This window comes from Anomaloglossus baeobatrachus, chromosome 1 (genome assembly GCF_048569485.1).
Source record: "Anomaloglossus baeobatrachus isolate aAnoBae1 chromosome 1, aAnoBae1.hap1, whole genome shotgun sequence".
NCBI classification, from domain to species: domain Eukaryota; kingdom Metazoa; phylum Chordata; class Amphibia; order Anura; family Aromobatidae; genus Anomaloglossus; species Anomaloglossus baeobatrachus.
Genome location: NC_134353.1, coordinates 789,826,903 through 789,853,239, shown reverse-complemented (window position 1 = coordinate 789,853,239; position 26,337 = coordinate 789,826,903).

The window sequence follows — 26,337 nt, the reverse complement described above, 5'->3', positions numbered from 1 at the left end:
CCCCCATATTATGACACCCAGCATAGATAAAGCATTTGGCTAAAGGCTGCAGCCCTCAGCTTATTTATTTAAATAAATAATTTTAAAAAAACAGCATGCGACCCCCCAAATTTTGATACCCAGCCATGATAAAGCCAACAGCTGGGGGCTGATATTCTCAGGCTGGGGAGACTCATGCTTATTGGGCCCACCCCAGCCTAATAAAAGGAGCCTGCAGCCATCCAGGATTGTCACATCCATTAGATAGTAAAGTTTCAGTATTCGTACATCTAATAGATGCGACAATCCTGGCCGGCTGCAGGCTGCTATTTTTTTGGCTAGGGGGCCCAATAAGCATGGGTCTCCCCAACCTTACAATACCAGCCCCGAGCTATCGGACTTTATCATGGCTGGGTATAAAAATTGGAAGGGACTGCATGTCGTTTTTTAAATTTATGTTTTTGAATTATTTTTTTTTTAAAAAAAAAAGCTGCATATGGTTCCTCTTATTTTGATACACAGCTAAGATGCACACGGCTGGGTGATTGGTTGCAGTAAGAGATGCTGTCACTCAGGGTGAGGATGCATCTGAGTGCAACCAATCACAGATGCGGGGACTGCCTGTGGATGGGGGAATCAGTGAATATGGATAAGCAATAATGAATGGCCCCAGAAGTAGAATGAGTGGTCGGGAAGCAGTTGCAGCCGCGCCGAAGACTCGGTAAGTATAGCATGCTTGATTCATTCTAATTTTCTTTATTTTTCCTGTATATTTTTTTTTATTTTCTGAGTTGCCAGACCCAGATCATTACCTGAAGTTCCCTGAGAACTCCGGCCCGGGCCCGGCACTTGAGTACATTTGAAACTATGCGGATCTGGACTTTTAGGGCCAGGAGTGATCTGTGACTCAACGTCATGTTTTAATTGTAGCTTGGATGAAAGAAACTACCTTTTACCTATGAGGATGTGAAGGAACCTTTTACTTTTCTATCTGAACTTTTACAGTCCGGGTCCGCCCATCAATACTAATTACACATAATTTTCTTTATCATCATCTATGATTTGACTTCTTTTGCTTGTGTAGATTTAATGGTTTGATATCGACATCTGTTGAGAATTGGTGAATGTTTAATTCTTATTTCACCTGCTGTATATTTTTTATGTTTTGTGACTATTGTATGCTAAAATAATTTTTTCCTCCCAAAAAAACAGATTTTGCATCTTCATATTTTGAAATTTGTAACTTTTATTTTTGTACTGATAGCTGGGAATAATTTTTTGGGGGTCGACATGAGATTTTCAATAATATCATTATTCTATGCATAGTTCTTTTTTATTGTGTTTTATTCAACTTTTTGTGCATCAGTATTTTATAAGTGAATGCATTTTTGCCTTCTATATTATTTATGGTTATCACTATTAAATAATATTATAGTTGTATATTTCAGTTAGTTATGAAAGACAAAAACAAAAATATGACCTTTTTTTAGTTGTCATACTTTAGTTGGGGGGCGGTTACATTTTTTTTATATTGTTTTAACTTTTATTTCACTTTTTACTTAAGGCTGCTTTACACGTATCAATTTATCGTGCGTTCGCATGTGCGATCACACCCGCCCCCATCGTTTGTGCGATACGGGCAATTTGTTGTCCGTGTCGCACAAACTCGGTAACCCCCGTCACACGTACTTACCTCCCGAACAACGTCGCTGTGTGTGGCGAACATCCTCTTCCTGAAGGGGGAGGGACGTTCGGCGTCACAGCGATGTCACACAGCGGCCGCCCAATAGAAGCGGAGGGGCGAGATGAGCGGGACATAAACATCACGCCCACCTCCTACCATCCGCATTGCCGGCGGACGCAGGTAAGCTGCCGTTCATCGTTCCCGGGGTGTCACACGGAGCAACGTGTGCTGCCTCGGGAACGATGAACAACTGGAGCATAGAAGGACGTTCGATTTTTTGAAAATGAGCGACGTGTCAACGAGCAACGATAAGGTATTTTTGCTCGTTCACAGTCGCTCATTTGCGTTACATGCTACGATATGTCAAACGAGGCCGGATGTGCATCACTAACGACGTGACCCCGACAACATATTGTTAGATATATCGTAGCATGTAAAGCTTAGTCCTTGCAAACTATGAATAGCGCTGGACACTGGTGGTGTTCCTCATCAGGACCTTAAGGCCGCTTTACACGCTGCGATCTCGCTAGCGAGATCGCTAGCATGCGTACCCGCCCCCATCGGTTGTGCGTCACTGGCAAATCGCTGCCTGTGGTGCACAATATCGCTCGAACCCGTCACACTACTTACCTGCCTAGTGATGTCGCTGTGACCGTCGAACCACCTCCTTTCTAAAGGAGCGGTTCATTCGGCGTCACAGCGACATCACTAAGCGGCCTCCCAATAGAAGCGGAGGGGCGGAGATGAGCGGGACGTAACATCCCACCCACCTCCTTCCTTCCTCATTGCCGGTGGCCGAACGTAAGGTGAGGTTCCTCATTCCTGCAGTGTCACACATAGCGATGTGTCCTGCCGCAGGAACGACAAGCAACATCGAACCTGTAGCAGCAATGATATTTGGGAACTGAACAGCGTGTCAACGAGCAATGATAAGCTGAGTATTTTTGCATGTTAGCGGTCGCTCGTACGTGTCACGCGCAACGACGTCGCTAACCAGGCCGGATGTGTTTCATGAATTCCGTGACCCCAACAACATCGCGTTAGCGATGTCGTTGCGTGTAAAGTGGCCTTTATTGTGCCTGCACATTACCGGAGAATGACAGCTCTTGCATTAGATCTCAGTGAGGAGAGGCAGGTCACTGGAAAAAAGTGGTTTATTGACAGGAGATTGGTGGCAGATGGAGAGAAGAGGGAAAATAGGCAGCAGAGCGAGGCTGTGTGCGCACACTGAAAAACTGCACCATGTGCTCAAACTGTTCAATAGGCGCAGTGCCTGCACTTCTGGATCATTTGCAAAATAATTCAAAAATATATTTTTCTAAATTCACAAACCAGATATCTAAAATAAAGGCAGGGATGTAATACGCATCACAGTGTGTTTTTATAAATAGCATTAGTTTTGGATAGGAAAGCCTGATGACAGGTTTCTTTTACGTGTAAGTCATTCATTCTCTAGTGGTAGTAAAAGGAAATGGAGAAAAATATATTTAAGTTGGTTGTCTGAAAGTTCAAGGGGCAAAAATGTAGTGGCTAACGTTTTGAAACAAAAAAAATGAACTCTTCAGTTCCGTACTGCTCCAGTGCAGATGCTCCGGCGATGATGAGGAGCTGATAATCACACCAACCTATATCAGGTCTCAGAAATAACATGCAGAACTATTTAGCAAGAAAAGTAAAACTATTCTGCATGTTTAAGAAATAAAAAAAATATATATTTTTATTTAAATCATAGCTTTGCATTCATACATTTTTTCTTTCCTTTCTGGTTTATCTACTCACTTTCAGTTCACCCTTAGTACACAGGTAAAATGGGAATTCATTTAATTAATGTAAACATTTTATTGCAAATTCTGCTTTCACATGAGATAAAACTATACGAAAAAGCCACTATCCTAAAGAGAAACAGGAATATGGATAAATAATAAAAGGGGATTATGTTTTGGCCAAGTGATTTTATTCTGTTTTACTCTGATGAAAATATAATGTTTTCATTAGTTAGATTTAGCGAGCCGCATGTTTTACTGTACTTATATTAAACTCTCAATATCTTTCTCTTTTTATAGGCTGTTTTAGTGGTCTCTACAGGCAAAAGCAGGTGAAAACAAACATAAATACTTTAGCGAGAAAAAGGATTTTCCCCTGAAAAGTAACTAATGTGAGTCAATTCTGTTAACAAAAAAACAGACTCAAAAGAAAGTCATTGACTATCCTCTGTGTGTATTGTTCTTAATTACATATTTAAACTCTTTATAATCAAGGACGTACTAGTCCGTCCTTGGTCATGACCCTAACTTTGATGTAAGCTCATATGCTGAGCTCTCATCTTTCCCAGTACATGTCGGCTGATCTGATCAGCCAACATGTGCAGCTAACAGGTACCAGTGGAACTCCGATCCACCTGAGCCTGTTAACTAGTTAGATGGCTCCGGCGGGGAGCATGCCATTCCCTGCTCCCATCGGCAGCCCTTTGACAAGCTCACAGCATGCTGATGCTTTGCCATGACAGCTGGGAGGCAGCTGATTACCTCTGCCATTGTCATGACGAACGTCCCATGAATGCTGGCTGAGCACTGGTATTCACAGGAGATCGCAATTTGTGCTGTAGAGAGCTGTTCATTAGCATGGCTCTGTAAAGCACAAGTGATGGGACAGTGCAGGCTTTAAGTCCCCTAAGGAAAGTAGTAAAAACAAGTGGAAAAAAAGTTTTAAAAATATGTAAAAAAAATAAGACACAAGAGTTCAAATCATCCCCTTTTGCCCCATTGAAAATAAAAAAATAATCAAAAAAATATTTGCTAGCGCCGTCTTCAGAAATGCCCAATCTATCAAAATTTAAAATCAACTGGGTAACAAAAAATAAAGTAAAAACACTAAAACATGTTTTTTGGTCACCGCAACATTGCATTCAAAAGTACAATTCATCCCACAAAAAACAAGCCCTCATATGGCTATATTGACAAAAAAAAGTTATGGCTCTTGGAAGAAAGGGAGGCAAAATGGAAAAACGGAAAATCACTTGAGCGTGAAGGGGTTAAAGAGTAACTTCCATTTTAATTTTTTTTTCATAAATTAATAGCACAGAAGAAAATAATCAATTTTATAATATATCTTATCAGAGAAATCTGCTTCTTCTTCCTCCGCTAGGACTGATCATTCATTTTCAAAATGGTCTTTAATATTCACAAGTCCCAGCAAAGCCAATTAAAAGCGCCTTTTATAGCCTGGAAAAATGGGTAGGGAGTGCAGTTGCCATGTTGAGGTGGATCTGGGGCTTGTATTATGTGGTCCTTTTATCACATAGATAATGTATCGCACTACTCATGCAGTGCAGTACATTATCCAAATTATGAGTATTCTGTCCTCACACATGTTAGCACGGTGTGTAGTGGGACACGTAGCTAAAGCCCCTGTCTTCTACTTATGAATGACTCTGTTGAACTGCAGACTTCTTTATTCATGAAGATTTAATGGGAAAGGGTGAAACTAAGATATTGTAAGATATTAAAACAACAGTATTTAAGAAAGCATGACTGAGCAGTACAGAAAACACAGATATTCTGCCATACACAGTATGAGGAGATACAAATAGTTATCTTATCCTCTTTACTAATGGACAGGTTTAATGTACAACAAGATACAGATGAGCATTTAACATGTTCTCTCATGAAAATAAAAAATTAAAATGGCTGCTGATCTGTGACAAACAAACCACAATGCATTCTGGGATTTCCCATAATACCTTGCAAACTAAAGCACAACAATACAGAAATTTGTCAGCAGGTTGTGCCGTTAGGAAACATTAATGATATAATGCATTACTTACTATGAACAAAAAGACAAGCAACTGCAATGTCACAATTACTTGTATACACGTAATGACTAAGGGTACTCTCAGCCTCGCATATAAGAAGGTCAAGTACAATTTAACTGTGACCAATGTTAGCTAATGAAGTGGATCTGTGAGTTTTTCCTCAGCTCAAATTGGACTGAAGAATATACTGATTGCACTTATCTATCAAACTCGACTCATCAATGCAAGTCAAGAGGTGCGAGAAAAAAATTGGACGCCACATGCATGTCTTTGTAGCAGCTGTGTGATATCCATTTTTTTGCTTTGTTCATGACAAACCCTACATGGTATTGTCCACTGGTGTCATCTTCAAATAAGCTACAGCATCAATTGCCTTGACTGAATTGTCGGAGTAAATACAAAAGGTTTGTGTAGTTGGTACAGATATAGATACATACAAGCATCCTATGTGAAGACTTGATAAGGCTTTGAAGGAATTTTTCCAGGCCTTCACTTAGCTTTTTCTTTGATAGGAAGAGGTGTATCACAGTTTGACACTTCTCTGGGGAAGTTTCTTAACATAGCATTGCCTTCTATGATTACGGGAGCTGCAAATCTCAGTAGGTCACATAAACCTCTAATGGTTGAGAGTATTCCTCAGTGAATGAAAGTTTTTTCTTCTCCTCTAACTTGGAAGATAAAGATATCATCTTTTTCTGTTATGTCGCAAAATAGGCCGAAGCCCCATTGCATTCATGGGGAGTCCATGCCAAGATCTAAATTCTTCAAATCATTTGAGTGGTCTTCAGGAGGAAAGACTTTTATCAATTTCTTGCAGCTAGGAGCAATTTTGTGTATACTCAGGTTGGATAGAGTGAGAATTTCTTGTGCAGTTGTTGATTGTAAACTGTCGGCACCATAGAAATCCTTCTGTACAAGGGTCTGATGTCTGTTCTATACTTTGTTTCAACCTCTTGAGCTGCGCATCTCAAGCATTAGATGGCCACTGTAGGAGAAGGACTGTCACCAAAGATATGTACACTGCTCTGCAATGTCTTTTGAAGGATCGTTATTAGTGATGGGCAAGCACTAAAATGCTCAGGTGCTCAGTACTCAAGTCAAGCAATTTCTAAAGCTCAGTTGCTCATCTCAAGTAAAAATCATAATGGAAATCAATGGGAAACTTGAGCATTTAAAATTCAGACTTCCCCCAGGAGGTCTGAGGGGATCCAGAAAATCAATTAAATGGATGCAAACACTATTGAAGTGGAATGGAAACAGCATGAAGAAGATGCCTGGACACATATCTGACAGCCATGTCACTGCTGGAAACAATATCAGAGTATAGAATTTTTATGGACTGACAATAAAACATACATAGCCAATGATAAAATTGATTGTTATTGACAAAATGTTAGGAAACTCAGTGTAAGGGTACCGTCTCACTAAACGACGTACCAGCGATTCCGACCATGATATTACCTGGTCAGGATCGCTGGTACGTTGCTACATGGTTGCTGGTGAGCTGTCAATCATGCAGATCTCACCAGCGACCAGTGACCAGCCACCAGCGACGCGTGGAAGCGTTGCTGCGCTTGGTAACTAAGGTAAATATTGGGTAACTAAGCAAAATGCTTTGCTTGGTTACCCGATATTTACCTTAGTTACCAGCGCACACCACTTAGCGCTGGCTCCCTGCACTTGTAACCAGGGTACACATTGGGTTAATAAGCAAAGTGCTTTGCTTAGTTACCCGTGTACTTTGGCTACGTGTGCAGGGAGCAGGCAGCTGGCACTGGCAGCATGAGAGCAGCGTACACTAGTAACCAAGGTAAATATCGGGTAACCAAGCTAAGCCCTTCACTTGGTTACCCGATGTGTACCGTGGTTACCAGCGTCCGGCTCCCTGCTCCCTGCACATTCAGATTGTTGCTTTCTCGCTGTCAAACACAGCGATGTGTGCTTCACAGTGGGAGAACAACGAGCAAAAAATTAACCAGCACTGTGTGTAACGAGCAGCGATTTCACAGCAGGGGCCAGGTCGCTGATGAGGTCACTGGTGCATCACAAAAACCGTGACTCAGCAGCGATCTCGCTAGCGATCTTGCTATGTGAGAAGTACCCCTAAGGCCTTGCTAGATTTCCAAGGATGGATTGTAATAAATAATATTGTAATAAAACCCTCAAGAGATCTAGAGGTGGGCCTGTGGCTGCATTTTGTGTCAATTCTAAAACAATTGACTCATGCCCTAGTACAGCCTATGCACTCATTGCAAGGACTATCTAGAATTCCAAGGAAGGATTGTACACACAGCAAAAGATGTAAAGGTGATCCTGACATTTTGTGTCAATTCTAAAAAGATACTGACTCTTACCCTGATACAAACTATAAACCAAGAAAAACGAAAGAGGCAATCAACGGTTCAACATTTTTTATTATTAATATTCATATTGAAATTATAGAACATGCGGAAAGGTGATGGGAAGGAAAGAACGGTATACATCACCGCAACCAGTGTAGGTATTGGTCATAATATACCAATTATATACTAGATTAGTGATATAAGGTCGCATCCAAGAAGGGCAAGTGTCCCACAAGAGGAGAAGAAAACCACACCAAGATGGTATATCAAAGCAATTCTCAATATAAAATATATACTACACAATAAGGCAGATATATAAGAGAAGGCAAAAAAGTGTGGTACCTAACTACTCAATGTGGGAAGATATCTTTGATCACTGTATAGTCCATGTCATACTAATAATGAGGGTCAGCACCGCAGAAAAAAGTCACAGAGGCCGCAGCACATGGAGAAGTCTCTTTCCCCATCTGTCTGTCTCTGTCGGTCTGTCTCTTTGCCCGTCTGTCTCTATCTCTCTGTTTCTTTCCCCATCTGTCTCTTTCGCAGGTCTGTCTCTTTCCCCATCTGTCTCCCCGTCTCTTTTCTTGTCTCTTTCCCTGTTTGTCTTTGTCTATCTCTTTGTCTGTGTCTTTTGTTGTCTTTCTCTTTCCCCATCTGTCTGTCTTTGTCTATTTCCTTCCCCATCTGTCTCTGTCTAGGTGGAGGAAAAATAAAAAAGTTATGGCTCTTGGAAAAGGGGAAGAAAAAATGAAAACCAAATATAGGAAAATCACCCAGCGGTGAAGTGGTTAAAAGTATCACAAAATGTCATCAGAGCCTCTCCTCTGCATATCGGGTTGTGTGCACAATCCCTCCTTGGAATTCTACAAAGTCCATGCAATGACTGCATAAGCTGTACCAGGGTAGGAGTCTGAACATTTTTTGAATTGACACAAAAAGGAGTCACAGGCCCTCTTCGCCATCTCTTGCTGCATGGACAATCCTTCCTTGGAATTCTAGATAGTCCTTGCTAAGAGTGCATAGTCTGTATCAGGAGTAGATAATGGCATAAACATCTGCATATCGTACAAATTATATATAGCAATACACATGTACATACATCTTCATCATATATGGCGCAGAAAGAACTATAATATATGAACCAAATCGCTGAAGGGAACAAACCAAGAAAAACGAAAGAGGCGATCAACGGTTCAACATTTTTTATTATTAATATTCATATTGAAATAATAGAACATGCGGAAAGGTGATGGGAAGGAAAGAACGGTATACATCACCGCAACCAGTGTAGGTATTGGTCATAATATACCAATTATATACTAGATTAGTGATATAAGGTCCCATCCAAGAAGGGCAAGTGTCCCACAAGAGGAGAAGAAAACCACACCAAGATGGTATATCAAAGCAATTCTCAATATAAAATATATACTACACAATAAGAAAGATATATAAGAGAAGGCAAAAAAGTGTGGTACCTAACTACTCAATGTGGGAAGATATCTTTGATCACTGTATAGTCCATGTCATACTAATAATGAGGGTCAGCACCGCAGAAAAAAGTCACAGAGGCCGCAGCACATGGAGAAGCAATAATTCCAGTGCAGAGAACCGTATACACACATATACACTCTCTCACGCCCCCTGACGAAGGTAAACTCCGAAATGCGCATCGGGCGTATTCCCTCCGCAAACCGCATATTCTAGGTAATGTTACATTCTCATAATGGTTGGTCCGATTAGTGTCTGAGTGTCCCACATTGTGGATTTCTTCACCGCATGTTTTTTCCATATTGTGCTGATATGGTGGTAGTCGCCAGCCAGTAATATGTGTGGTGTGTCAGTGCTGCCGCTCTCATTGTTTTGCGGTATTTATCTTTCTCCTTTACACTGACACCTATGCATGTGGTGGTCTTGGTGGTTGTCATTGCTGCTGCGTGAGAGGCGCACTCTGGCCGCAGTGTGTGAGTATATATACATATATTTGGAGTTATTGTCTTTATTATATCGTATATTGCGGCCTCTGTGTGTGTCTTCTCGCTGCAGCATTGTCCATCAATATGTTTAGCGGACGCATGTTCACATATTTTCCTGTGAGGTGTGTCCGTGCTGCTGCTTTTGCCACTGTTAGTATCATACACATTGACATTAGTGTGAGAGTATTTCTATGTGCATGAATAACTTATCTAATCTCGCACTAATTATATGTAGGGTCTGTGTGCTGTGGTTTCCGCAGCAGAGTTGACCTTTAGTGTCTGTGGTGGTTTTCACTGCCGCCGTGTGAGACACATACTGGCCGCAGTATGAGAGAGCATATACATGTGTATATGGTTATCTGCACTGGATTTATTGCTTTCCCTATGTGCTGCGGCCTCTGTGTCTCTTCTCTGCGGTGTTGACCCTCACTATCAGCACAGAATGTGTATGTATATGCGGACGCATGTTTACATGTATTTTTCCGTGAAGTGTGCCCATGCTGCTGTTTTTGCCACTATTATTTTTATACACATTGACCCTAGTGTGAGAGTATTTCTATGTGCATGAATAATTTATCTACTCTCGCACTAATCATATGCTGGGTCTGTGTGCTGTGGTCTCTGCAGCAGAGTTGACACTTTGTGCTGTGGTGTTTTTTACTGCCGCCGTGTGAAACACACACTGGCCGCAGTATGAGAGAGTGTATATGTGTGTATACGGTTCTCTGCACTGGAATTATTGCTTCTCCATGTGCTGCGGCCTCTGTGACTTTTTTCTGCGGTGCTGACCCTCATTATTAGTATGACATGGACTATACAGTGATCAAAGATATCTTCCCACATTGAGTAGTTAGGTACCACACTTTTTTGCCTTCTCTTATATATCTTTCTTATTGTGTAGTATATATTTTATATTGAGAATTGCTTTGATATACCATCTTGGTGTGGTTTTCTTCTCCTCTTGTGGGACACTTGCCCTTCTTGGATGCGACCTTATATCACTAATCTAGTACATAATTGGTATATTATGACCAATACCTACACTGGTTGCGGTGATGTATACCGTTCTTTCCTTCCCATCACCTTTCCGCATGTTCTATAATTTCAATATGAATATTAATAATAAAAAATGTTGAACCGTTGATCGCCTCTGTCGTTTTTCTTGGTTTGTTCCCTTCAGCGATTTGGTTCATATATTATAGTTCTTTCTGCGCCATATATGATGAAGATGTATGTACATGTGTATTGCTATATATAATTTGTACGATATGCAGATGTCTATGCCATTATCTACTCCTGATACAGACTATGCACTCTTAGCAAGGACTATCTAGAATTCCAAGGAAGGATTGTCCATGCAGCAAGAGATGGCGAAGAGGGCCTGTGACTCCTTTTTGTGTCAATTCAAAAAATGTTCAGACTCCTACCCTGGTACAGCTTATGCAGTCATTGCATGGACTTTGTAGAATTCCAAGGAGGGATTGTGCACACAACCCGAGATGCAGAGGAGAGGCTCTGGTGACATTTTGTGATACTTTTAACCACTTCACCGCTGGGTGATTTTCCTATATTTGGTTTTCATTTTTTCTTCCCCTTTTCCAAGAGCCATAACTTTTTTATTTTTCCTCCACCTAGACAGAGACAGATGGGGAAGGAAATAGACAAAGACAGACAGATGGGGAAAGAGAAAGACAACAAAAGACACAGACAAAGAGATAGACAAAGACAGACAGGGAAAGAGACAAGAAAAGAGACGGGGAGACAGATGGGGAAAGAGACAGACCTGAGAAAGAGACAGATGGGGAAAGAAACAGAGAGATAGAGACAGACGGGGAAAGAGACAGACAGACAGAGACAGACAGATGGGGAAAGAGACAGATGGGGAAAGAGACAGATGGGGAAAGAGACAGATGAGGAAAGAGACAGACGGGGAAAGAGATAGACAGACACAGACAGAGACAAACAGGGAAAGAGACAGACAGAATAGACAGTGAAAGAGACAGAGATAGACAGAGACAGATGGGGAAAGAGACAGACAGAGACAAACAGGAAAAGAGACAGACGGGAAAAGAGACAAACGGGAAAAGAGACAGACAGACAGAGACAGATGGGGAACGAAACAGACAGTGACAGATGGGGAAAGAGACAGACAGAGACAGGCTGGGAAAGAGACAGACAGAGAGACGGGGAAAGACACAGACAAAGACAGACAGATGGGGAAAGAGACAGACCTGGGAAAGAGACAGACCTGGAAAGAGACAGATGGGGAAAGAAACAGAGAGATAAACAGATGAGGAAAGAGACAGACGGGGAAAGATAGAGACAGACATACACAGAGATAGACTTGGCCATTGCAGAATGTTCCACATAAACAGACAGACATAGATGGAGACAGACACAGAGACAGACAGAGAGATAGATACAGACAAAATGAGACAGACACAGTGACAGTTACTATCCCTGGCAACGCCCAAGTACTGCAGATAGTATTCTATAAAGACAAGAAAAGGCAAGGCTTTAATGGGAAGTGACTAATACAAGGCACCTACAATATTTCTAATACATTTTTTTTCCCAAGCTTGTTGATTAACTTCCTCTAATGCAAGTTTTCAATGTGGTCCTATTACATGTGCAGTACACAGAATAGTGTTGAAGACAGCAGTGGTGGAAAAGTGAAAACGTGCGTAGAACAGATAAGCTAGGGCAGTACAATGGCTACAGTATTCCTGCACCTAAACATAAAGAACTTCAAAAAGGCATGTTGTTCATGAAAATGCAACCTGAAAAGTTATTTGACATACTTTATGTAAAATAATGTGTCTAAGTCTTATCTCTGAGAATCCCTTTAAATTTTCAAGACAAGCCTAGTTAAAATAATGAATAAAACATTTTTTAATTTTTTAATTTTTTAAGCAATAATATAGATTAAACAACAAGTTTTGCAATGTATTAATCTTTTCAAATGTAGAGAATAGAAATATTGACCAGAAAAAGATTAATTAAAGCAATAGCTACCGAATCTGTTCAAAACTCTTAAAGCTTGTAGAGGTTTAACTAATTTCTTTACATTGTCTGTAGCCTAATTATATAATTTATATTACAGATATTCGGACCTTTCCACTTGCCAATAAAAGAGATGTAATTTTGTCCTTGTGGAGATAATTTTACAATTTTACTATAGTAATAACTTTCCTGATGCTGTTATAGAACATGAAACATCTGTTTTCTATTCTAAATCTGTTATGTCAAGACTTCATCTCATCGTGGGGATACTAGTACTGTAATTTGTTTAAGGGTCATATAATGATTTACAAAATACAATCCAAAAATGTCACCACCAATATGAAGTTTGACTTTTGAATGACCTTTTATGGAGATTAGTCTTAAAAGTTGCATACTGTTTATATTATTTGGCCTTTCTATAACATTTTAGGAATCTAGTTAATTTTAACCTGATTTTTTTATTTATTTTTTTTATCAAACAACACATTCTAATACAGTTAGCAGACATTTTTTAAAATAACAACTTAAAATGCAAAGAGGTTCTTCAAAAAAAGAAGAGAACTTAATTTTTTTTCACCATCCATTAGATGCAGCAATCATACAACTCAATATCAACTAACCTTTTACAAAACCTTGCCACATGACTTAGGGGTACTTTGCACGTTGCAACATCGCTACTGCAATATCGTCGGGGTCAAATCGAAAGTGTCGCACATCCAGCGCCGGTAACGACGTCGCAACGTGTAAAGCCTAGATGCGCTGATAAACAATCGTAAAAGCATCGTAAATCTGTGATCTGTGTAGCGTCGGACATTTCCATAATGTCGCACCAATAGGAGATACGATGTTGTTCCTCGTTCCTGCGGCAGCATACATCGCTGTGTGTGAAGCCGCAGGAGCGAGGAACATCTCCTTACCTGCCTCCACCGCCAATGCGGAAGGAAGGAGGTGGGCGGGATGTTTACGTCCCGCTCATCTCCGCCCCTCCGCTTCTATTGGCCGCCTGCCGTGTGACATCGCTGTGACGCTGCACGACCCGCCCCCTTAGGAAGGAGGCGGGTCGCCGGCCAGAGTTACGTCGCAGGGCAGGTAAGTGCGTGTGAAGCTACCGTAGTGATAATGTTCGCTACGGCAGCTATCACAAGATATCGCATGTGCGACAGGGGCATGTACTATCGCGCTCGGCATCGCTATCATTGGCTTGGGATGTCACAGCGTGCAAAGTACCCCTTAGGACTTGAAGCCAAACCAGAAAATCCATTTGCAGACATAAGGCCACTTTACACACAGCAATATTGCTAGCGATGTCGCTGGTGAAAGCCCCCGCCCCCGTCGGTTGTGTGTCACAGGCAAATCGTTGCCCATGGCGCACAACATCACTAGGAGCGGTCACACATACTTACCTGCCTAGCGACGTCGCTGTGGCCGGCGAACCACCTCCTTTCTAATGGGGAGGTTCGTTCAGCGTCACAGCAGTGTCACTAAGCAGCCGCCCAATAGAAGCGGAGGGGTGGAGATGAGTGGCTGGAATATCCCGCCCACCTCCTTCCTTCCTCATTGCCGGCGGCCACAGGTACGATGTTGTCCCTCGTTCCTGTGGTGTCACACATAGCGATTTGTGCTGCCGCAGGAATGAATAACAACCTGTGTCCTGCAACAGCAACGATATTTGAGATTAGAATGATGTGTTAACGATCAACGATATGGTGAGTATTTTTGATCGTTAGCGGTCGTACGTTTCACACGCAACGACGTCGCTGAGGCCGGATGTGCGTCACGAAATCTGTGACCCCAACGACATCTCGTTAGCGATGTCATTGCATGTAAAGCGGCCTATACAGTATGTTTTGGGGTGTTGTCTCTCCACAGCGCACAGCAGGAGATTGATTTGGCTATGTGAGAGGTCTCTGACTGGAAAACTAAGGGGGAACATTTCTCCTTTTGTCTGACATGTCAGTATACAGAGACTTATAGGTCATGCAATTCAGCTTTGGAACATTGAACATGCAAACTGCCTCATCAAAAAGACTTGATCTCTGGCACCACTTATTGGATGCAGTAATCCAAATAGAAATTATCGATCCTTTACCAAGTATTGCCACTCACCTGGTCAAATCAGAGATCCTGTTTTGCTCTAAGAAGGAGCACTGCCCAAAACAGGTGTCTGCAAATTATGTGTCTGGTTTTATCTTGTTGTCCTAAGTCACGTGGGAAGTCATGTTAAAGGGTCAATATAGACTTAAAGGATTGTTACATCCATTAGAGATGCCAGAGATTATTATTTCTTCTTTCTGAAAAGGCTATTTACATATGTAATTTCCTAGAGAAGCATTGTATGGCCTATAAGACTCCTTATATTAACATGTTAGGCATATCACTCTCAACAAGAAGAGATGTTTCCTGTTAGAACTACATCAATTCTACATTTAGTAAATTCAACTGTAATTTAATACTCTTAGGTATAATTCAAATAAGTACATTGGACTATTTGGCTTTTGTCCCAAATAATGCCAAATTTACAATGACTCAAGCTTTATAAAAATACAAAGCTGGATGATGACAAAGTTAGAAATTCCATTTCCTGAGGAATATAGGGACTCACTTTCTAAACACAGCCGGAAACATCAGAAGGGAAAGTTATTACCAAGCAGTATCTCTTATTATGGGTACACTGGTTTACTACACTGGAACTCCTAAAAATGTCACTACAGTGACATAAAAATACAGTGAAAGACGATCTGTAATTTCACAAATATGGAGAAGATGATGTTTAACAAAACCTCTTTAAGGCCCTGTGCGCACACTGCATTTTGTGCCCCGGATTTGCCGCAGTTTTTGCTGCAGAAAAGGTGCGGTTTTTGTTCATAATCTTTCTGCAGTCCTTCCCCAGCAAAATCTATGGAAAATCCAAAATGCTGTGCACACACTGTGTTTTTTTTTCCTACAGGTTTTGCTGCAGAATTTCTGCAGATTTTCTGTAGCAAAAAATAAGTAGCATGTCACTTCTTTTCTGCAGGTACCTGCGTTTTTGCAATAGATAATGGTTAAAAACCGCAGGGACCAACCCACAGACAAAATGTACTTAAAACCGCAACAAACCAAGGTAAAACCGTATGTGGATTTTGGGTGCGTTTTTGGTGCGTTTTTTTGCCGTGGGTGCGGAGTTCTACCAGAGGGTTCAGATTTTTTTAAGAAAATCAAATTTCCCAGTGCGCTCAAAGCCTAAGGCAAGTTTCACAAAGGTAGTATTTTCTGAAATATTATTGGTATTCTGTACCACGCCAGCAGGACAATACAGAGATAAATAAGTGCCCTAGGAATTAGTGACTAGTAAAAGGAAAATTGGATATTTAGAAAAATACATAAGGTGTATGTTTAAAAATGCCAAAAGCATCATCAAGAAGATTGATGAATTAGAATTGATAATATTGGATAAATCGGATAAGGCTGATGACAGCTGTGACTGGGTTGTTAATATACAAGGGAAAAGTCTTTAAAGGAATGACCAGACAAACAAGTGGGTTGAAGAGGTTTTTTATTTGGCATGAAAATACATGAGAAAGAAATTAAGATGTTGAGTCCCTATGAGTGGAGGTAGGGCAAAGAAGAAAGAATAATAAAAAAAGTGAAAGGGGTCTGTTATAAGTCTCCAAGTAAAATGGAGGCAGCAAAAAATATTCCCATAAAGTGAATAGATGAGTCAGAAGACAAAGGTTGACTCATTATTATAGGGCACTTCAAATACTCTGATATAAATTGAGGAGCAGAAACCTGCAGGTCTAGGAAACAATAGTTAGAGGCAATTATCTTTCACAACTGATGCAGGACCCAACGAGAGGTAGGGCACTTTTAAACCTAGTTTTAATCAATTGGCTAGGCAGAATATCAATTATTAAGTTTGATGTCCCTAAGGTATAAATGACCACAATATAATATTTTCACTTTATCTATTAATAATATGTCTACTAGGGGGGTTACAAAAATACTATTTTTCAGGAATTCTAATTTACTGTACAACAGCTGAGAGATCACAAACTCATTGTCCTCAAATATAAAAGTAATAAAATATAATGGGACACTTATAAGAATCCTCAAAAGTTCCTGTTCTCAAAATATTCTCTTTGGGAATAAACATGCTAGAGTTAAAAGAGAGGAGTATATTTGGGGGTGCTGACATGGCATGTGCATTGAGCACAGCTGGGAGGGGGAGCACAATAAGACCGCCTGATGCAGTGGTCAGAGAGTCTCCACAGCAGCTGCTTCTTGCCACCCCGGTTGTGGAAGCCGGCTATTGTCTGAGTCCGTCTGTCAAGCTGACAACCAGACTCAGAGGAAATATAGCTCACTAGTTCCCTGAAATCAATTGTACTTGTGTCTTTCAGACATGAGTACAATTAAAGCTCTGACCGACCACACTTCCGGGTCAGGGCAACGTCAACAGTATGATCAGGTCAGCTGATCACACTGGTGACATCACTTTTTGGTGTTGCAGAGGTGGCAGACAGCACTGGTAGTAAGTGTTCCAATGGAGATGAAGACACCAAAAAAGAACAACATAGGTGAGAGGGGAAGTGTATAGGTACATAATATGGGCAGAAGGTCAGACAAGGAATCTATTTATGGCCACTATGTAGGTAGAGGGAATATATATATATATATATATATATATATATACTAGAAGGTGGCCTGATTCTAACGCATCGGGTATTCTAGAATTTACGTATTGCGTAGTTAATGTTTGATTTTTGTTATATATATATATATATATATATATATATATATAGATGTTGTTGTGTGTAGTTACCAAGTGTTTGTGTAGGGCGCTGTAAATGTTCTGGGTGTTGTCTGGGTGGGGTGTGTGTGAGAGCAGTGTTGTATGTGTGTTGCGTTGTGTGTGTTGTGTTGTTTGTGGAGTGCTGTGTGTCTGCAGCGTTCTGTGTGGGTGGTGCTGTGTGTGTTGCGTGGTTTGTGTGGGTGTGAAGTGTGTGTGTGTTTTCGGGGAGGTATGTTTTGTGCAGTGTGTGTGTTGCGTGGTATGTGCGTATATTTATGTATGCCGCGGTGTTTGTGTGTTGGGTGTTGTGTGTGTGCGGCGTTGTCTGTGTGTGTGTGGGTGTCTGTGTAGGGCGGTGTTTGTGGCTCCCAGTGTGTGTGTGGTGTGTTGTGCGGTGCGCGTGTGGCAGTGTGTGTGTGTTTTGGGGGGAGGTGTGCATCCCCATCGTGCTCCATCCCCCATGCTGCGCACCCCCATTGTGCTCCTTCCCCCATGCTGCGCATCCCCAGTGTGCTCCATCCCCCATGCTGCGCAACCCCCCTTGGTGCTCCTTCCCCCATGCTGTGCACCCCCCATCATGCTCCATCCCCCATGCTGCGCATCCCTCATCGTGCTCCATCCCCCATGCTGCGCACCTCCCATCGTGTTCCATCCCCCATGCTGCACACCCCCTATTGTACTCCATCCCCCATGCTGCGCACCCCCCATCGTGCTCCATCCCCCATGCTGCGCACCCCCCATCGTGCTCCATCCGACATGCTGCGCACCCCACGTCGTGCTCCAACCCCCATGCTGTGCACCCTCCATCGTGCTCCATCCCCCATGCTGACCACCCCCATCGTGCTCCATCCTCCATGCTGCGCACCCCCCATTGTGCTCCATCCTCCATGCTGCGCACCCCCCATCGTGCTCCATCCCCCATGCTGCGCAACCTTCATCGTGCTCCATCCCCCATGCTGTGTACCCCTCATCGTGCTCCATCCCCCATGCTGCGCACCTCCCATCGTGTTCCATCCCCCGTGCTGCGCACCCCCCCCACCGTGCTCCATCCCCCATGCTGCGTACCCCCCACCATGCTCCATCCCCCATGCTGCGCACTCCCTATTGTACTCCATCCCCCATGCTGCGCACCCCCCATCATGCTCCATCCGACACGCTGCGCACCCCCCATCATGCTCCATCCCCCATGCTGCGCACTCCCTATTGTACTCCATCCCCCATGCTGCGCACCCCCCATCATGCTCCATCCGACACGCTGCGCACCCCCCATCATGCTCCATCCGACATGCTGTACACCCCCCATTGTGCTCCATCCCCCATGCTGCACACCCCCCATCGTGCTCCATCCCCCATGCTGTACACCCCCATTGTGCTCCATCCTACATGCTGCGCACCCCCCATCGTGCTCCATCCCCCATGCTGCGCACCCCCCATCGTGCTCCATCTCCCATGCTGCACACCCCCCATCATGCTCCATCCCCCATGCTGCGCACCCCCCATCGTGTTACATCTACCATGCTGCGCACCCCCATCGTGCTCCATCCTCCATGCTGCACACCCCCCATCGTGCTCATCCTCCATGCTGCACACCCCCCATCGTGCTCCATCCCCCATGGTGGGGCCGCCAGGGGCGGGTCCGAGCGTGGCAACGTGTTCCGGGGGCGAGGCTGAGCGGGCGAGGCGTCAGCGTATGCCGGCTCCTTGCACATGTGTACCGGGAGCCGGTGTATGCTGGTAACCATGATACACATCTGGTGACTAAGGGAAGCGCTTCCTATAGTTACGCGATGTGTATCATGGTTAACAGAGTACACAGGCTCCGTCACGATCCCAGCATCGCAAGGTTATGTCTGCCGGGGGCGGGGCCGAGTGTTCCAACGTGTGGCGGGGGCGAGCGGGCAAGGCATCAGCGTATGCCGGCTCCCTGCACATGTGTACCGGGAGCCGGTGTACGCTGGAGTGGGCGATGCGTGCGGAGGGCCGGGTTGAGCGGCTAATCCATGCGGGGGGCGGAGGCAGGTCGAGCCCAGCGGCCAATTCGACAGTTGTCACTGTAACGACTAGAGATGAGCGAACCGGTCGCGGTTCGGCTCGAGGTCGGCTCGCCGAACGGGGGTCCCGTTCGAGTTCGGTTAGTCGAACGTTCGACGAACCGAACTAGAACCAATAGGCTATAATGGGAGGCAATCACAAACACATAAAAATACATGATAAATGTACACAAACAGTTAATAAACATTGCCATAACACTTACCGGTCCTTGCAATCCCTTCTGCACTCTGTCTCCTGCCGCTATTCCATCCGATGATCGCTGAATCCTCCCGGTGACGGCACTGCCAGCAGAGATGCAGGACCTGTCGTGACGTCAAAATAGCCATGTGACCAGTCACGTGGCTATTATCTCATTGGCTACAGACTGGTCACATGACTATGACGCGTCATGTAGGACCTGTGAGTGCATCTCTCCGGTACACGGTGCACATATGTGTATTGCCGTGTACCGGCGACATGGTCTAGCACACGGTCGACTCCCTGTTCCGTTAGGGACCGGCTGACACAGCCGGTCATTAACGATCAACGTTGCCATAGCTACGCAGTTAGCGGTGACGTCACCGCTAACCGCAGCTCCGAGAGCACCGTTGCTATGGTAACGTGTCTGTCAGCGTTACCGCTGTTACCGCTGACAGCCAGCACTGATCACTCACGGAGTGAAGGCTGCACGCTGATTCCCGATTGTAGTGAGGATGAGGTAACCCAGCCCCAAGTGATGGGCTGGTGAACCTCATCCTCACTACAATCGTCACTACTACTACACTAGTGAGGATTGTACTGAGGATGAGGTTCCCCAGCCCCAAGTGATGGGCTGGTGAACCTCATCCTCACTACAATCGTCACTACTACTACACTAGAAATAAAGAAGACAGAAGAGCAGGATCGTGGAGGGCTGACAGGGGGTAATAAAGATGGAGTCTCTAATGTGTCTGTGTATTTATTTCTATTAAAGTATTTTTTCTCTGTGTGGTGTCTTTTTTTTAACCCTTTATTGGAGATTCTTAATGGCCGGGTCAAACGTGCCTGACATTAAGAATCTCTGGCTTAATACTGGCTAGTAAAACAAAGCCAGTATTAACTCATGATTACCCAACAAGCCACCCGGCTCCAGGGCTGTTGGAAGAGTTGGATACAGCGCCAGATGATGGCGCTTCTATGAGAGCGCCAATTTCTGGGACGGCTGCGGACTGAAATCCGCAGCAGAGGCGCCCAGAAACCTCGGGCTAACCTGTGCTGCAGATTCCAATCCCCAGCTGCCTAGTTGTACCCGGCTGGACACAAAAATGGGGCGAAGCCCACGTCATTTTTTTTTTAATTATTTCATGAAATAAGTGAAATAATTAAAAAAAAATGGGCTTCCCTATATTTTTGGTTCCCAGCCGGGTACAAATAGGCAACTGGGGGTTGGAGGCAGCCCGTGGCTGCCTGCTGTACCTGGCTAGCATACAAAAATATGGCGAAGCCCACGTCATTTTTTTGGTGGGCAAAAAACTTCTGCATACAGTCCTAGATGGAGTTTGCTGAGCCTTGTAGTTCTGCAGCTGCTGTCTGCTCTTCTCCATACAGACAGACAGCAGCTGCAGAACTACAAGGCTCAGCATACTCCATCCAGGACTGTATGCAGAAGTTTTTTGCCCCCTGAAAAAATTATGTGGGCTTCGCCATATTTTTGTATGCTAGCCAGGTACAGCAGGCAGGTACGGCTGCCCCCAACCCCCAGTTGCCTATTTGTACCCGGCTGGGAACCAAAAATAAAGGGAAGCCCTTTTTTTATTATTTCATGAATTTCATGAAATAATTATAAAACAAATGACGTAGGCTTCGCCCCATTTTTGTGTCCAGCCAGGTACAACTAGGCAGCTGGGGATTGGAATCCGCAGCACAGGTTGGCCTGAGCTTTCTGGGCCCCACTGCTGCGAATTGCAGTCTGCAGCCGCCTCAGAAAATGGCACTTTCATAGAAGCGCCATCTTCTGGCGCTGTATCCAACTCTTCCAGCACCTGCCTGCTGTACCTGGCTAGCATACAAAAATATGGCGAAGCTCACGTCCTTTTTTTGTAGTTTTTTGGCAAAAAAAATAAAAAATGCTTCCCTGGATTTTCCATTGCCAGTGAAGGTAACACCAAGCAGTGGGGGTTAGCAGCCAGTAGCTGCTTGGATTACCCTTAGCTAGCAATACAAAAAATGCAGCGGGAGCCCATATATATTTTTTTTAATTATTTATTTAAATAACTAAAAATAAAATGGGCTTCCCTGTATTTTGATTGCTGGACATCACAGTGCTGTAAAAATAAATCTTTAAAAAAATGACGTAGCGCTCCAAGGTATTTTTGATTCTCAGCAGATAAAGCAGACAGCTATGGGTTGCCACCCCCATCTGCCTGCCGTTACCTTGGTTGGCAATCAAAATACAGGGAAGACCATTATTTTTTTCTATTTAAAAAATAGTTAAAAAAAAAAATGACGTTGGGTCCCCCCATTTTTGATAACCAGCTAGGGTAAAGCAGACGGCTGTAGCCTGAAAACCACAGCTGGCAGCTTTACCGTGGTTGGGGATCCAATGTGGAGGTCCCCTCAGGCTCTTTTTTATAATTATTTTATAAATATTAATAATTACACAATAAAAGTAGGGTCCCCCCCAAATTGGATCACCAGCCAAGGTAAAGCAGACAGCTGTGGTCTGGTATTCTCAGGGTGGGAAGGTCCATAGTTATTGGGCCTTCACAGCCTAAAAATAGCAGGCCGCAGGCACCCCAGACGTGGCGCATCCACTAGATGCGCCAATCCTGGCGCTTCACCCCAGCTCATCCCGTGCCCTGGTGCAGTGGCAAACGGGGTAATAAATCGGGTTGATACTAGCTGTAAAGTCACCTGAGATCAAGCCCAGCAGTTTGTGATGTCATGGCGTCTATTAGATACCCAACATCATAAACTGTCAGTACTAACAAAAAAAAAAAAATCGACAAAAGAAATTTATTTGAAAAAACAGTCCCCAAAACATTTCCTCTTTCACCAATTTATTGTAAGAAAAAAAATAAAGGGGTCCCACGACGACTCTGGACCGTCTAGAATATGGGGGGGAGACACTCAGGGAACGTATCCCCCATTTTCTAAGAGTGCGGACCCTTCATGTGAGGAGTGTGGGTGCAATGAATCTGCACTCACTCTCCCCGGGTCCACAGCAGCAGAGTCCATGTCGTAATGGTTGCTACCAAAGCTGCAATGCCCTGCTCATGAGGTAAGGGCATGCCTAATCAGGAGAACTACTGTAGAGGAAGCTCTGCTTACTGGTATATAGGTGCTCAGAGGTAATAATAGATAAAATTAGTGAGTAACCTCGGCACTCTAAATCTCCCAGACTAAGTCAGTAAGTCACAACGGATAGTAATGCAAAATCACTCTTTATTGGTCCGTATTAAGAAAAATATTTTTTACTAAGCATATATGTTTTTGTCCAAAACAAGTTACAAATGACGTTTCGGCCTTAGCCTTCGTCAGATTGGACTTATCTGCTTGTAATCATGAAAAATGACAATAATCAGTATCACATAAGAGTGAGAGAACAATAACATAAACTCGAACAATGTAGAGGTACAATTAGGATGCAGCAAAAAAATTGCAACACAGCAAGAAATTTAACACATGATACAAATGTCATAATACAGTACAAGGACAATATAGTAATGACAAATATGGGGTCAGAGTAGGCTTAGACAGCTCTGGTACGAAAGAGATGTCAATCATAAAGTAACATGTGCAGTAGGTGTAGAGCTACAGTATGCATGGCAGAGCTAATGGGTAGACTGACCATAGAAAAAGAACGGAGAAAAAGTGGAGAAAAAGTGGAGAAAAAATGGAGAAAAAGTGGAGAAAAAGTGGAGAAAAAGTGGAGAAAAAGTGGAGAAAAAAATGGAGAAAAAGTGGAGAAAAAGTGGAGAAAAAATGTAGAAAAAGTGGAGAAAAAGTGGAGTAAAAATGGAGAAAAAGTGGAGAAAAAATGGAGAAAAAAAATGTAGAAAAAGTGGAGAAAAAGTGGAGAAAAAATGGGGAAAAAGTGGAGAAAAAGTGGAGAAAAGGTGGAGAAAAAAATAGAGAAAAAGTGGAAAAAAGTGGAGAAAAAGTGGAGAAAAAAGTGGAGAAAAAGTGCAGTAAAAATGGAGAAAAAGTGGAGAAAAAGTGGAGAAAAAGTGGAGTAAAAATGGAGAAAAAGTGGAGAAAAAGTGGAGAAAAAGTGGAGAAAAAAGTGGAGAAAAAGTGGAGTAAAAATGGAGAAAAAGTGGAGAAAAAGTGGAGAAAAAGTGGAGAAAAAAATGGAGAAATAGTGGAGAAAAAGTGGAGTAAAAATGGAGAAAAAGTGGAGAAAAAGTGGAGAAAAAGTGGAGAAAAAGTGGAAAAAAAAAGTGGAGAAAAAGTGGAGTAAAAATGGAGAAAAAGTGGAGAAAAAGTGGAGAAAAAAGTGGAGAAAAAGTGGAGTAAAAAGTGGAGTAAAAAGTGGAGAAAAAGTGGAGAAAAAGTGGAGAAAAAGTGGAGAAAAAGTGGAGTAAAAATGGAGAAAAAGTGGAGAAAAAGTGGAGAAAAAGTGGAGAAAAAGTGGAAAAAAGTGGAGAAAAAGTGGAGTAAAAATGGAGAAAAAGTGGAGAAAAAGTGGAGAAAAAGTGGAGAAAAAAGTGGAGAAAAAGTGGAGTAAAAAGTGGAGTAAAAAGTGGAGAAAAAGTGGAGAAAAAGTAGAGTAAAAATGGAGAAAAAGTGGAGAAAAAAATGGAGAAAAAGTGGAGAAAAAGTGGAGAAAAAGTGGAGAAAAAAATGGAGAAAAAGTGGAGAAAAAGTGGAGAAAAAAATGGAGAAAAAGTGGAGAAAAAGTGGAGAAAAAGTGGAGAAAAAATGGAGAAAAAGTGGAGAAAAAGTGGAGAAAAAGTGGAGTAAAAATGGAGAAAAAGTGGAGAAAAATTGGAGAAAAAAGTGGAGAAAAAGTGGAGAAAAAGTGGAGTAAAAATGGAGGAAAAGTGGAGTAAAAATGGAGAAAAAGTGGAGAAAAAGTGGAGAAAAAGTGGAGAAAAAGTGGAGAAAGAAGTGGAGAAAAAATGGAGAAAAAGTGGAGAAAAAGTGGAGAAAAAGTAAAGTAAAAATGGAGAAAAAGTGGAGAAAAAGTGGAGAAAAAGTGGAGAAAAAAAGCGGAGAAAAAGTGGAGTAAAAATGGAGAAAAAGTGGAGAAAAAGTGGAGAAAAAGTGGAGAAAAAAGTGGAGAAAAAGTGGAGTAAAAATGGAGAAAAAGTGGAGGAAAAAGTGGAGAAAAAGTGAAGAAAAAGTGGAGAAAAAGTGGAGAAAAAGTGGAGAAAAAATGGAGAAAAAAGTGGAGAAAAAGTGGAGAAAAGGTGGAGTAAAAATGGAGAAAAAGTGGAGTAAAAATGGAGAAAAAGTGGAGAAAAAGTGGAGAAAAAGTGGAGAAAAAGTGGAGAAAGAAGTGGAGAAAAAATGGAGAAAAAGTGGAGAAAAAGTGGAGAAAAAGTGGAGAAAAAGTAAAGTAAAAATGGAGAAAAAGTGGAGAAAAAGTGGAGAAAAAGTGGAGAAAAAAAGCGGAGAAAAAGTGGAGTAAAAATGGAGAAAAAGTGGAGAAAAAGTGGAGAAAAAGTGGAGAAAAAAGTGGAGAAAAAGTGGAGTAAAAATGGAGAAAAAGTGGAGGAAAAAGTGGAGAAAAAGTGAAGAAAAAGTGGAGAAAAAGTGGAGAAAAAGTGGAGAAAAAATGGAGAAAAAGTGGAGAAAAAGTGGAGAAAAAAATGGAGAAAAAGTGGAGAAAAAGTGGAGAAAAAAATGGAGAAAAAGTGGAGAAAAAGTGGAGAAAAAGTGGAGAAAAAGTGGAGAAAAACTGGAGAAAAAGTGGAGTAAAAATGGAGAAAAAGTGGAGAAAAAGTGGAGAAAAAGTGGAGAAAAAGTGGAGAAAAAATGGAGAAAAAGTGGAGAAAAAGTAGAGAAAAAGTGGAGAAAAAAATGGAGAAAAAGTGGAGAAAAAGTGGAGAAAAAGTGGAGAAAAAAATGGAGAAAAAGTGGAGAAAAAGTGGAGAAAAAGTGGAGAAAAAATGAAGAAAAAGTGGAGAAAAAGTGGAGAAAAAGTGGAGAAAAAGTGAAAAAAAGTGGAGTAAAAAGTGGAGAAAAAGTGGAGAAAAAGTAGAGTAAAAATGGAGAAAAAGTGGAGAAAAAAATGGAGAAAAAGTGGAGAAAAAGTGGAGAAAAAGTGGAGAAAAAAATGGAGAAAAAGTGGAGAAAAAGTGGAGAAAAAAATGGAGAAAAAGTGGAGAAAAAGTGGAGAAAAAGTGGAGAAAAAATGGAGAAAAAGTGGAGAAAAAGTGGAGAAAAAGTGGAGTAAAAATGGAGAAAAAGTGGAGAAAAATTGGAGAAAAAAGTGGAGAAAAAGTGGAGAAAAAGTGGAGTAAAAATGGAGGAAAAGTGGAGTAAAAATGGAGAAAAAGTGGAGAAAAAGTGGAGAAAAAGTGGAGAAAAAGTGGAGAAAGAAGTGGAGAAAAAATGGAGAAAAAGTGGAGAAAAAGTGGAGAAAAAGTAAAGTAAAAATGGAGAAAAAGTGGAGAAAAAGTGGAGAAAAAGTGGAGAAAAAAAGCGGAGAAAAAGTGGAGTAAAAATGGAGAAAAAGTGGAGAAAAAGTGGAGAAAAAGTGGAGAAAAAAGTGGAGAAAAAGTGGAGTAAAAATGGAGAAAAAGTGGAGGAAA